Raw genomic sequence first — 12,628 nt, 5'->3', positions numbered from 1 at the left:
GAAGATATATGGCAGTTCTTCTGTTTTCCATTCACACAACTAAGCGTAGCAATTTCACTTGTTCCTCTGCATTGTTTAAACTCTTTGAAAATATGCCCATTGGCATGAAGGCCTCACATTTTAGGATGAAGTAATTAGTCCTGAAAAGTTGGTGTCGTTCTCTTGAAGTAGATAAACTTCTAACTGCAAGCCATATGAAAAAGTGAGTCCAAATGGGCAATAGCAAAAGAGATCTTTCTTTACATATCATTTCTTTCGATTGAAAAATAAAATTTTAGGTTCAGCCATTACAGCACTTTAAAGACATCTGTGAGCTTTGTTCAACTGAAAATGACTACAGATTCTTGGAAAATAAACCTTCTCATCAGGACACTTTTCTGGATGAGTGAATTTCTTACCTACCTTTTTGAGAAATTTTTACGTTGATTGCTATTAATGGCTGAGATGGGCTTTGTGCCACACTGAATTTATCGGCCCTCAAAGACCATTAAATATTTCAAGTTGGCTTGCAATAATATGTGTGAATCCTCAAATGATCCATATAATTTCCTTATGTATTGCTTGAAATGACTTCGAACTTTAAATGTCCGAATATAAATTGAAAATATGATATTAGAATGTACTTTGGTGCTTTTTATCACATTACAGATTTAGAATATTGAAATATAGAAATAGGTCTCAGTCACTTTATTAAAATCTGTAATGTTTTCCATATGTGATAATTCTAATTGTATAATCTGATGGAATATGTATTATAGAGGCTTTAGACAAGCATTTATATGTTTTAAACATAACTGATCACTGATTAAAGGGAGATTAATTAGTCAAATAAAGGTTTGCATAAATGAAATAAAATAATACGCGTATACTCACAGAACCTTTTTATCAAACCAAGAAATCAGACACGTAACCACATTTTCAGATGAATAATAACACGTTAAAAGAATTATTTTAAAAGTTGAGGTGCCTCTGATCGCTTTATATATCCTATAACCACAGATATGAACTTAGGGGCATATTTAAAGGAAATGACACATCGCTGTGTTCCATCAGCGATTCGTGATAATATACACCATGGATGTCTTGTATATACAACATGGCGCGCCATGGTGTAAGGATCCTGTGCATTTAAAATAAAAAGATGCATCTGCTTGCTCCATGTTCTAAGGTAGTCCGATGCTTTTGCTGGAAAAGTGATGCAGGGCTGACTTATGGGTTGTAAAATGATGCAAATCAGCCCTACATCACTTTTTGGGGCAGAATGCTTTAAATAAAGTATAAAAACTGACGCTTTGTGGGAAAATATGGCTCACTTTAAAGAAGACCACCATGGAGCAGACAGCAGGTATCAGAAGCAAGGTCAACAACCCAAGCATCAGCCATAATGTTCAGGCAGATTCAAACTGGAAAGGAAGAAGACTTCCAACTTCAGTGAGGAAGAGAATGACATCTTGATCATGTAGGTGACAGAGAACCAACATCAACTGTTTGTCTCCTCCAAATTGCCACTAGGGAGCAAAGAGGTCTTTTGGCAGTCCATTGTGGAGAATATAAACAGTGTGGATCAAGCAAAGAGGAGTGTTACAGACTGCAAGAAGCATTGGCATGATTATAAGTGCCAGATAAAGAAGAAACTGACTAATAAGCTGAAGGCAACAATGCAGAGAGGAGAGGGATGCCTTGGAGGAGTGGGTGGCAGCTGTCATCCCAGATGAGTTGGAGGCTTGGATATGCCAGACCAGCACACAAGGAACCACCACAACCACAGAGTAAATATTAACAAGGGCAATGTGGGCAAAAAGGTCATGTTGTGTGGTGCACCCAGATATGTCTTAGCGCTCCACTATAGTGTGTGCTTTGCAAAGTGCAGGAATCTGGATCATGTCCCATTAAATAGATCAGAAATGTCCATCACACTGCCCAGTTACATGTTACATAGCACAATCCAGCACTGTCATGTGTCTCCATTCCTTGTGTAAAGTGCAGCGCCTGTCTCGCTCCACCTTTGTAGAGTGGCATGTGAAGTTGAAAGCACAAAGGGGAGGCTTACATGCTACCATTTCACACAGGGCAGCACTGCACATCAATTTACTGCACTTCTGTGTGCCAAAAGAAAAGGGCAGGAATGTGCTGTATCTATGAGATATGGCACATTCATGTTCCCTTACACTGCGCCTGCACACAAATGGCTGCTTAGGTCAAGGAAGGCATCCTTTTACCATGGTGTAAGGGTGCCTGCTTTGAAATCAGGTTGCATTTGTGAAGGAAGGGCCACATTCCTTCACACAAAAACCTGTTACCTCAACCCTGGGGAAGAGTAGGCTGTTAACGCATTCCTAGGATTACAGATACTTGTAAATGTGGAAATGCTTCTGTACCTATGGGTGTTGCATGAGAAATCCAACCGCAAGGCTCATGGTATGACCCTGACAAAGAGTAAGGCAACAAACAAACTTGCTCTGACTTGTCTAACTCCATATGTACAAGGCCATGAAAATCCATGCAACACGGCTTTGTGTGGCCTTGTAGCTAGGTTGCTCCCCCACCGCTCCAGCACTCCCTGCTAGTGCTGTACCCTCTGCCTGCTGCCCCTTGCCGCTGCTGGAAGTTCGAGGCCCTCTCCACCCACAGGCTTCTGCCTCGACTTATCCCTGGTGGCCCAGTGGTGGGCGGTAAGTATTTATTCTGACCTTTTTCCTCCATCTCAGTATGGATTGTTGTTGTACACATACTTCTCTTCGTCTTGGCCCATATATAGAATTGCCATTTCGGGCGCGAAAGGGCAGCCCATCGCTGAGCCCTTAACTTGCAGAAACATTTCATCCTCGAAAGTGAAGAAATTTCTTTTGATTGCCAGTGAAGCAAAGGAGATGATGAGATCGGTTGGCACCCTGTGTGGACGGGGTCTAGTTTCCAGATATAATTCGATGACGTCGAGACCATCTTGTTGAGGAATTTGTGTGTACAAAGAAGACACATCCATTGTGGCCAACAGTTGAATCGATGGATCAAACTTGAGACCTTCGACTTTGTTGATAAAGTCCATGGTGTCCCTCAAGTAAGATGGAACCTGGACAATCAGAGGTTTCAGGAATATATCCACAAATTGGGAAATTGGCTCAAGGACCGAATCACAACCGGACACAATAGGTCGCCTAGACTGACAAAAACCCTAGGAGTCTCAAATACAACCTCCCCAACGGGCAGTTCCTCAGGGTGAGGTGGAACTGCTCCAGAGTTCAGGATTTTGACGTACATGGCCAGGAGCTGACCACCAAATTACAGGAAAGAGGATATCCACGGAAGCTGTTGAAGCATTCTATGAAAAGGGCTAGATGGACGCCAAGGGAGCATCTTTTGGAAAAAAGATCCAGATCACACACACAACGAATCGTGTGTGTCTCCACTTTTGGTCCCCATACCCATCCTCTTCAGAAAATCATGCCAAAAAGGACACCCAAAGTACCATCTTCGGTGTCAGTCCAATTAAGGGACACCGCAAATACGGTACATGTATCGCCCTGATATATCCGCTACCAATACCAAACCACTCCATTACCCCCCACAGATAGCCCCAGGAAACCCTGTCAAAGGCCTTCTCTGCGTCCAGGAATATAGCCGTGACAGGGTCCCCTGCAGCCCCCATAGCGTCTAAGATGGTGATCATTTGTCTAGTGTGCTGCGTGGTCCCCTTCCCTGGGATGAACCCGTGCTGTGTTGAGCTGACTAGTTGCTCTATAACCTTACTTAATCTTTGTGCGAGTGTCTTTGAGTACATTTTTGCGTCCGCATTCATCAATGTTATCGGTCGATAGGACCCTGGTTCTAGCGGGGGTTTGTTCTTCTTGAGTATCACAATGATATTTGCCCCTGCCCATGATTGTGGAACTGAATTTCCTATCTGTGCCTGAATGAGAGTTTCCGACATGTCTTTCCCCAGTATATCCCAAAAGGTTTTATAAAATTCTGCTGGAATTTGGTCCGGACCTGTAGCTTTCCCTGAGGGAAGATTTTTCACCGCTTTCTGGACCTCCTGTAGTGTGAATGTAAGATCTAGCTTTTCTTTCTCCTCATCCTGTAGCGCTATGTGTGGTATATCTCTCAAATTCTCCGTAATTTCCAAGTTTGTGGTGCTATTAGTTTGCTAATAGAGCGTAGCGTAGAAATTCCTAAAAACCTCCTGCACCTCTTCTACCTTGTCAACTACTCCTCCCGCACTATCATGTATTTCCTTAATCTCCCCTGTCGCAATAGTTTGTCTGGTCCGGATTGCTAGGAGATGGCCTATTCTTTCGTTATATTCATAGCATTTCTCCCTTTTAGCTAGATAATTGGCTGCCGTTCTCCTAACTATGCTTTCGCTAAGCTCTACTTTATTCACCTCTAAGTTTAATATTATATCTTCTAAAGGATCTTGATTGGAGATGGCTGCAATTAGTTGGTCTTCTAAATCTGCTAGAAACCGTAGCTTTCTATCTATCTCGGCTTTCTCCTTCTTGCTCCTTTGTAGCGTATAGCATAGGGTCTCCCCCCTAATACCCGCCTTAAAGGCATCCAAGACAATGCCAGCTGTTGTTGAGCCTCTATTAACCTCCCAGAATTGCCGGATCCAGATACTCATTCTCTTCAGATAATTTTCTTCCTTTAAAAGTCCTCTTTCAAAAGTCCAGATATAGGGCTTTCTGCCTCCTCCCCTGGCTTGTGGGAGAGTTAGAACAAGCGGGTTATGATCCGAAAGGATCTTAGGGAGCCTCTCCAGCCGACTAGAACCCACCAAAGTGCTAGATATCAAGAAGTAATCTAATCTAGCGACCATCCTATGTGGCGCCGAATAATATGTGCTCCCCGTCCCAAGTGGGTATTTCTGAGCCCATACGTCGACTAGTGCATTATGACATGCTAGATTATATATAGCTTTACAAGTTTTCTTCTTCCTTCCCCCGTATATGCTCCCTCCCGTCATACCCAGACCCTTCAAACCTTTAATATTAAACCCCCCACAACAAAAATAATTGGTTCCAGCCACAGTGCTAGCTCCTGATCTAAAAATTAAAAAACCTCTGGATCATCATCTGTGGAGCCGTACACCGAGACAATCGTACAACATCCTACTGCTGATTCCCCCTAAACCATAACCCATCTTCCTCCTTGATCCTCTTTTTTTCCTTTAGTTTTGAAAGCCCCCTTCTTAGCTAATATGGCAACCCCCTTTGTCTTAGATTCTTGTCTAGTATGTGCGAGTACCTCAAAGCCTATTTGGCCTAACACGTAGTTATTTTTTCCCTCTATATGCGTCTCTTGAAGACATACTATATCTAATTTCAGCATTCTTAGCATAGCAGCCACTTTCTGTCTTTTTCGACCCGTCATTTATCCCGCAAATATTTATAGAGACAATCCTCAATGCCATCTAAATGTTTTGTGCTTTCCCTTACTGTTGTACCAATTACTCTTCCCATCACCCCTTGTGTGCAATACCTTCAGCCCAAAAACCTTGTGTCTGTGCAATTCCTCACAACGTGCTGTTTTACCCAACTTATTCCCCTGTTCCCTTTCCCCCCCCCCACCCACTGAGAACCCACCCCCCCCTGTTACGGGCAGATAGGTCAATTATGACCTATTTGTAGCCTCTATGTTGCTGTAGTGTCGCCTCTCCCTCCTACCCCTACCTACTATTTTTCCTCATTATTTTATGCTGGAAATCTACATGTATCCTATGGTGTTTTCGTTGGGCTGCCCCCTCTATTTTTCCTCCCACTGCGCTATTCTGTAAGTTCTGCTAGGAATTCCCCTGCTTTGATTTCTGAAAAAAACATCCTGGTTGATTATCTTTAGCCTTGCTGGATACAATAGGTATGCCTCAGCACCTCAGCACCTTCTTCCAGAAAAGGAGTAATCAGTTGCCTTAGCTTCCATCTTCTTTCGACTGTCACATGACAGAAGTCCGGTCTTGAAAAAAATGTAACCCCGTCGTATGTTTTCCTAGAGTCAGGCCTAGCTCTCTCCATGATCTCCTGACGAGCCAGGAAGTTCCCTAAGAACACCAGTATCGCCCTAGGTAGTGTATCTTCCTGGTCCCCTCGTTTCTTCTTCATTGTTAGTGGAAATCTGTGGGCTCCCTGGACTTCCGTCTCCCACTGCCACTGGGAGTCAGGGAAGGCTCCCTTCAATAGTTTATTTACATACCCCCTCGGACCTTGCCCTTCCACCCCTTCTTCTATACCAAGGAATCTCACGTTATTTCACCTCTGGCGATTTTCAAAGTCTTCAATTTTCCATTGTAGATCTTCCACAATCTTTCCTTGCTCAGCTTTAAAATCCTGCCAGTCCGTTGTTTCATCCTCCAGTCTCCCAATGCGCTCTTCCACTTGGGTGACCCTCTCCTCAACTTCTTCATACTTTTTATTAAGCTTTCTAAACGATGCTTGTATCTTTTTTGTATCCCGTCTTGCTCTCCTACTTTCCATCCTGGCCTCAGATTGTATTTGTTTAAGTGTGCCAAACATTAACTCCATCGTTACATTCTGTGGGGGAGGCCTTGTTGATGTCCCTCCACTTGCCCCTTCCTCTTGTCCATTTTCTTGATACACTCCTGAGGTGGCTGAATAGTCCCATGATAGTTTTTTTATCATGTTGCTCGGGGGCCCCCCTCCGTTACGTCTTGCCGCGAGCTTCTTCTTTCTTTGCGTACTTTTATCCCTAGAACTTCTAGTTGTATCTGAGTCTGTAGCACCATCCAAGGAGCTTTTCCCCACAGAGTCGCTCACGTTGGTAGAGTCTGTCCCTTCGTTAACAGTATAGAACTCTGAGGAGCCTCCTCTTGTTCCTTTACTCCAGCATGGTCATGCTCCTGCTTGGAATCCAGGCTTACTAGGCTCCCCCATTTCAATTCCTGTGTCTGGCTATTAGCAACATTTAGCCCTGCTTCGACCGAAAGCAAGGCATCAAGCATTTGTGTATTATTCTGTCTTTCTAATGCTTCTAGTGCTTCCATAGCTTCCACAGCCTCTCCATCCCCCCCTGCTCCCCCCGCTCACCGTAGGTACAGTCTTCTCCTCCCCTGCGAGGCCGGCGTTCTCCGTGAGGTGCGTGGTGTTCTCAGCCATCTCGGCAGGTTGCCGAGCAACTGTGACGCTTACGTCCTCGAGGACGGCTTTCTCCGCTCTCCCTGCTTCCGCGTTTACCTCGGGTAGATTCATGCCGCCGCTTGTTGCCCCCTCGTCAGGAGTCGGGGGCGGGAAGTGCTTTTGCTGAGAACAATTCTGTCAAGGTGGGTTGCCCCATACTAACCGAATCTTTGTTGGGAGGGGGGGTTTATTAGTTGGGATCTGAGCGATTCTTTCCCGGTCACAGCGAAGCCCTGCTGTGTCTCCCTTTGAGGCTTGCTCGCTCCGGTCAAAGTGTCACTAATCAGGAAGCACTAAGGAAGCAGGTGCCAGCTAAAAAAATATTCTGTGACACATTAATCAGCCCCAAATTAATTCAGGTCACTTGAGGCAGGGAAGGTGTGCTTTGCTTTGCCACAATAATGTACACTGACTGGACAACCAGAGGGTGCTGTGATGAAACAGAGGGTGGCATGGGTGGGCCAGAGGGTGGCATGAGTAGTCAGAGAGTGGCAGTGGTGACAGAGAGTGGCAGTGATGAAGAAGAGTGTCCCAAACAGGCTGGACACGTAGAAACAACAAGTTCTTAAAACTTGCGACCCGACAGGTAAGTTCGCGTTTGCGAAATTGTACAAAACCCTCGCGAACTGGCAGAAACCCGCGCGAACACAAAAAAAAAATCCGCAAATTCGCGAGAATTCGCGGATTTTGCGAATTGCGAGTTCGCAAATCCGCAAAATTCGCGAACGCGAGATTCGCAAAATTCGCCCATGCCTATTGAAAAGCCCAATATCCATTGCCTATAAAATAAAGTCAAACCAATAAATGCACAAACATCTTTCTGTGTGGAAGGTACTGGGGTGTCTAAAATTGCTTGAATGCAATCTGGTGTCAATGCACTGCCCTCCTTAGACAGACGGGGACCTAAGTAGGTTACCTTCGGTCTACAATATTGCAATTTCTTTCGTGACACTTTATGATGATGCGTAGCAAGAAAAGAAAGCAAAGACAAAGTACACTCTTCACATATTTCAAGCGTATTGGCTGCCAAGATGTCATTCACATATTGTATGAGAGCCACTCCTTCAGGCAAAGTAAAGGAAGCAAGCTGTCTCTTCAATGCTTGACTGTAAATACTAGGACTCTCAGTATAGCCTTGAGGAACTCTACAAAATCTATACGATCGATTATTCAAAGTGAAACCGAACAAATATTGGCTATCAGGATGAATAGGGATCAAAAAGAAAGCGTTCTTCAAGTCTATCACATAGAATGTAGTTGCTGTCAGAGGAACCAAAGTAAGTAGTGTTGTTATGTCAGAAACCACAGGATATTGCGGTACTACAATCTTGTTCACTTCTCTCAAGTCAATGATGAATCTGTAAATCCTAGTGTCAGTATCTTTTTTCAAAATGGGAAGAATTACACTATTGCAAACATTGTAAGGGATTTCTTTCACAACCCCTACTTTAATCAAATCATGTACAATGCATGTGAGTGCTTCTTCTCCTTCTCGAGAAATCTTATACTGAGGCAGTCTTGGCAATGAAGCACCCTCCTTGACACTAATATGCACTGGCGGAATAACCCTTTGCCCTACATCGGTGTCTGAAGTAGCCCACAAAGTACTAGGGAGTGAAGCTAATGCAATGTCCTCTTTAACTACACAGGATCTCTCATTCACAGGGTAGTTGTCATTCAAAATAACCCATACTCCTTCCGGAGAACATCGTATCATAGTGCTGAAATATTTGAGCATATCAAGACCCACAATATTGTCTGGTGTGTTTGGAGAGAGCAAAAAAAGACATGGAGCAGTAAACTTATCAACATGGAATGCAAGTGGTTGTGACAATAGGCTAAGGGAAGGTGTTCCATCGAAACCTATCGGTGTAATGGTTAAGCCAGACAGGGGAGCCCTTGGAACCAATTGTTTAGACAAGGCACTACGAGTAGCTCCTGTATCAACCAGAAACTGTTCAGTAGAACCCAAAACATGTGCTGTAACATAGGGACCCCTCTGATCTACTGGAACTTCAACTGATTCCTTACCCTATCCTAGGCATTCCTATGCATAAGCAGAATCTTGTAAATCAGACGGCACATAGTCGGACATTTGATATTGGTTCCTTCTATCAAAAGTGTTAAACCCATCCTGCCCACGTGTAGTAGCATCAAACCTAGCGTGATCATTCACACTTGCTCTAGGCCCTGAATATCCTGAGCGATTTCTCATTTGTCCCCGACCACGTGGACACTGCTGAGCATGCAGTACTGGACAATCAGAAAGCCAATGTCCAAATTTCTTGCAGTAAGCACACTGGTCAACAGACAAATTCGAACGAGTATAGGAAGGAAAGGTCGAACCATAAGATCCACGTCCGCCTCTATCATTACCTCTAGAAGGCGGGCCATAAGCTTGAGCCAACATAACCTTTGTTTTAAACTCTTTAGACTTTTTATCCTCATTTTTATTAGCTTCTAATTCTTGTCGCTTATAATACTGAGCCATAGTTAGGAGAGAAACCGGAGAAGAGGTAGTCCATGAACTCTCACTGGCCTTTAGGCGACTAGCTATTCCTGGCAAAAGGTTCGCAACATATTTATCGACAAACAGATGCCTACCCGTGTCATCTGTCAATGACTGGCCACTAAAATCGTGGAATGCCTCTTCAAAGCGTGTAAAGTAATCTGAAACGGATTCATCTGCCTTTTGCTTACATGACGCTGATGCAGTCCAATCTATCTTCTTAGGGGGAAAAATAGTCTTTAACTTAACTAATATAGGTGCCGGAAGATCTAAAATTAACTGACATGGTTTCTGTGCAGGTTCTCTGTCTTCATCTAACTGCTCTAAATCTTTCCATAATGCTCCAAATGTCGCACGATCATCAACTCACAGTTCTCCACATGCGGTAATATTAGTCCAAAAAACAAATCAATATCAGGCAAAGTCATAGTACAAGAACTAATAGCACCCTCAACTTCCTCATACAAGGCTGCTGATTTCTATCGTGGATCAGGCAATGCCTTTTTAGGGGCCATAACATCTGCTCTATTCCAAGGATTGTAAATCAATTATACATAAAATAACCTTTAGCATCTGTAGAAGTCTTATCATCATGTGTACCAGTTCCTTTAGGAGGAACATATAAAGGCGCGGCTTCCCGCATGGGTTTCACATCAATTACAACATTCTTATCTGTTTCAAGAGTAGAAGTTTGTGCCATACTGATTTGGGATGTTTGCGCTGCTGCATCTGCTGCCTTTTTCTCCTCTCGCAAACGGCCTGCATTAATACGCACTTTAACCAAGCGTCCGATCGTGTCAGGCACCTGGGAGAGGACAAAAAGACTGTCACGTAATTGTTTACAATCAGCTGCTACATCATCGGGCTCCATTTCTACAGAATGTTTCCTAAATCGTTCAATAACCTCTGCGGCAAATATATCGGTAAAATGTATTTGCCTACTTTCCTGCCAACCTTTTATGCTCTCTAAAAGTTCAGAAGCAGTGGCAGTACTACAAACGGCTTTACGCACAGCAGATCTAATATCAGACGCACGCCCAGCAGATAACATTGAGCGACTTTCTCTAGCTTTGTCCTGGTCTGTAGAAGAGTCCTCATCTGACTAATAAGGATCAGAAGGAAGAGTATACGGAGGTGGACAACGATCTAATAAGAGAGAATCATCTTGGGGTTTATTAAGAATAGGAAAAAGAGGTCTACGAATAGCATATTGGTAATTACCTGTAAACGACGCTCCCTATCTTCCCTCTCTTTAATTTCTTTCAATTCCAATGCTTTCGCATGAATGCTCTTACGTTATTCTTTTTCAACCAAGTTTTGCTCACGCTTCATTCGCTCTCGCACTTCTTTCTCCCACATTCGCACACAGTCAAACATATCTTGCCTGCTTAAACATTTGTTGCTCCACATACTGAATCTTTCGCAAATCAAATGACCCATGCATAGGCCAACGCAACTCAGGATCTTTACAAGTGTATTTATTCCATAACGTGCTGTACATTATGGAAGAAATACCATACTTAACATACATACCCCTATTAGGCGCCCCCTCCGGCGAGGCCGGTTGTGCTTCATCGAGTTTCAAACTGGTACCACTAAAAAAGCAACACATCCTAATAAGTGTGTTGGAAATTGGCTTACCAAAAATAGTGCAGAATATGTAGTATTATAATCAAAATAGAGCTTAAAGTACTCTTCATACATTGTGCCGTTCAAACAAATTCAAATAGAGAAAAATCACCTCATTACCTTTCTACATGAATTGCCATGCAAAACAAGGCTTTTGCTCAAGGCCAAGCTGAGGTATGCAGTGCTAAAATCAAGGCCTGTCTCATAAATTGTAAATCCTTACCCAAACATACTGATGATGTTTGGTCAATGCTTATTGAGGGCACGTGGGATGTTTTGTTTATGATAGAAAACTGGCTTAATATGGACACCACAACAACAATTTCATTGGCGATCCCTCCTGGTTTTAAAATATGCCATGTCAATAGAGAAGGAGGTAACAGGGGAGGTGGGGTGGCTATTATTTTCAGGGACTCATGGGATTTGGTGTCCTCAGCTCCTGTTTTTGCCCAGGGCATAGATGGTTTACATTTTTGTCTGCAACTGACCCCCACATCTGCACTTGGGGGGATTCTGATTTACAGACCACATGATTGTGCAGCGCCGGCCCTTCATACAACCTGTAATCTAATTACTCAAAAATCAATTATGTACGCTAATTTCCTGGCCCTGGGAGATTATAATTGGCATGTAAATGATTTAAACTGTGCTCTGGCAATGCAGCTAATTACACTATTAGCGGGGGCTAAACAATGGGTTTCCTGCCCCACACATGTAGCGGAAAATACCTTCGTTTTCTCTAATTGTACCGCTATCGATATAGAGACGACCGCCCCCCTGACATGGTTAGATCAGTATTTGGTCCCTTTTTCCATCTCTCTATCAAACTCAGGGCAAGCTAAAGGAACCTGCCTCATGCTCAAGAGAAATTGGAATAACCTAACCGAAACTACATTAAGCCCCATCTTGCTGGAATAACCCTCCCTGTCTTTCTGCCAATCCAGATGCCAATGCGATATCGCTACACTACTGGATTGCATCGGCAGTGGAGTTGGTAGCTCCAGGCAGAGTGGGGAAATCAAACAGACTATCCCCCACTGCCCCATGGTTCTCTAATGCCCTTAGGGAGCACAAGAGTAGGTGCAAAAAGCTGGAACGCAAATGGAGGGTGGGATATTGTGAGAAAATGAAGGCAAAATATAAAGAAGCCTTGAAAGTGTTTCACAAGGAGTTAAAAACAGCTAGTCGAAACTATATTGCGTCAAGCATACGAAATGCTAAGCAGTCGAGTAGCGAGATTTTCAAGGTTGTTCAATCCTTTTCTTAGCCCAAGGCACAGGAGACAGAAGTAACTGCATTCCCAGCCCTGTGTGATAAGATTGCAAACTACTTTGATGATAACATCATAAACGTCTACGAGTCA

Source organism: Lissotriton vulgaris, chromosome 6 (assembly GCF_964263255.1).
Source record: "Lissotriton vulgaris chromosome 6, aLisVul1.2, whole genome shotgun sequence".
Taxonomy (NCBI): domain Eukaryota; kingdom Metazoa; phylum Chordata; class Amphibia; order Caudata; family Salamandridae; genus Lissotriton; species Lissotriton vulgaris.
The sequence above is the reverse complement of the archived record's forward strand: the minus strand, read 5'-3'. Positions refer to the sequence as shown.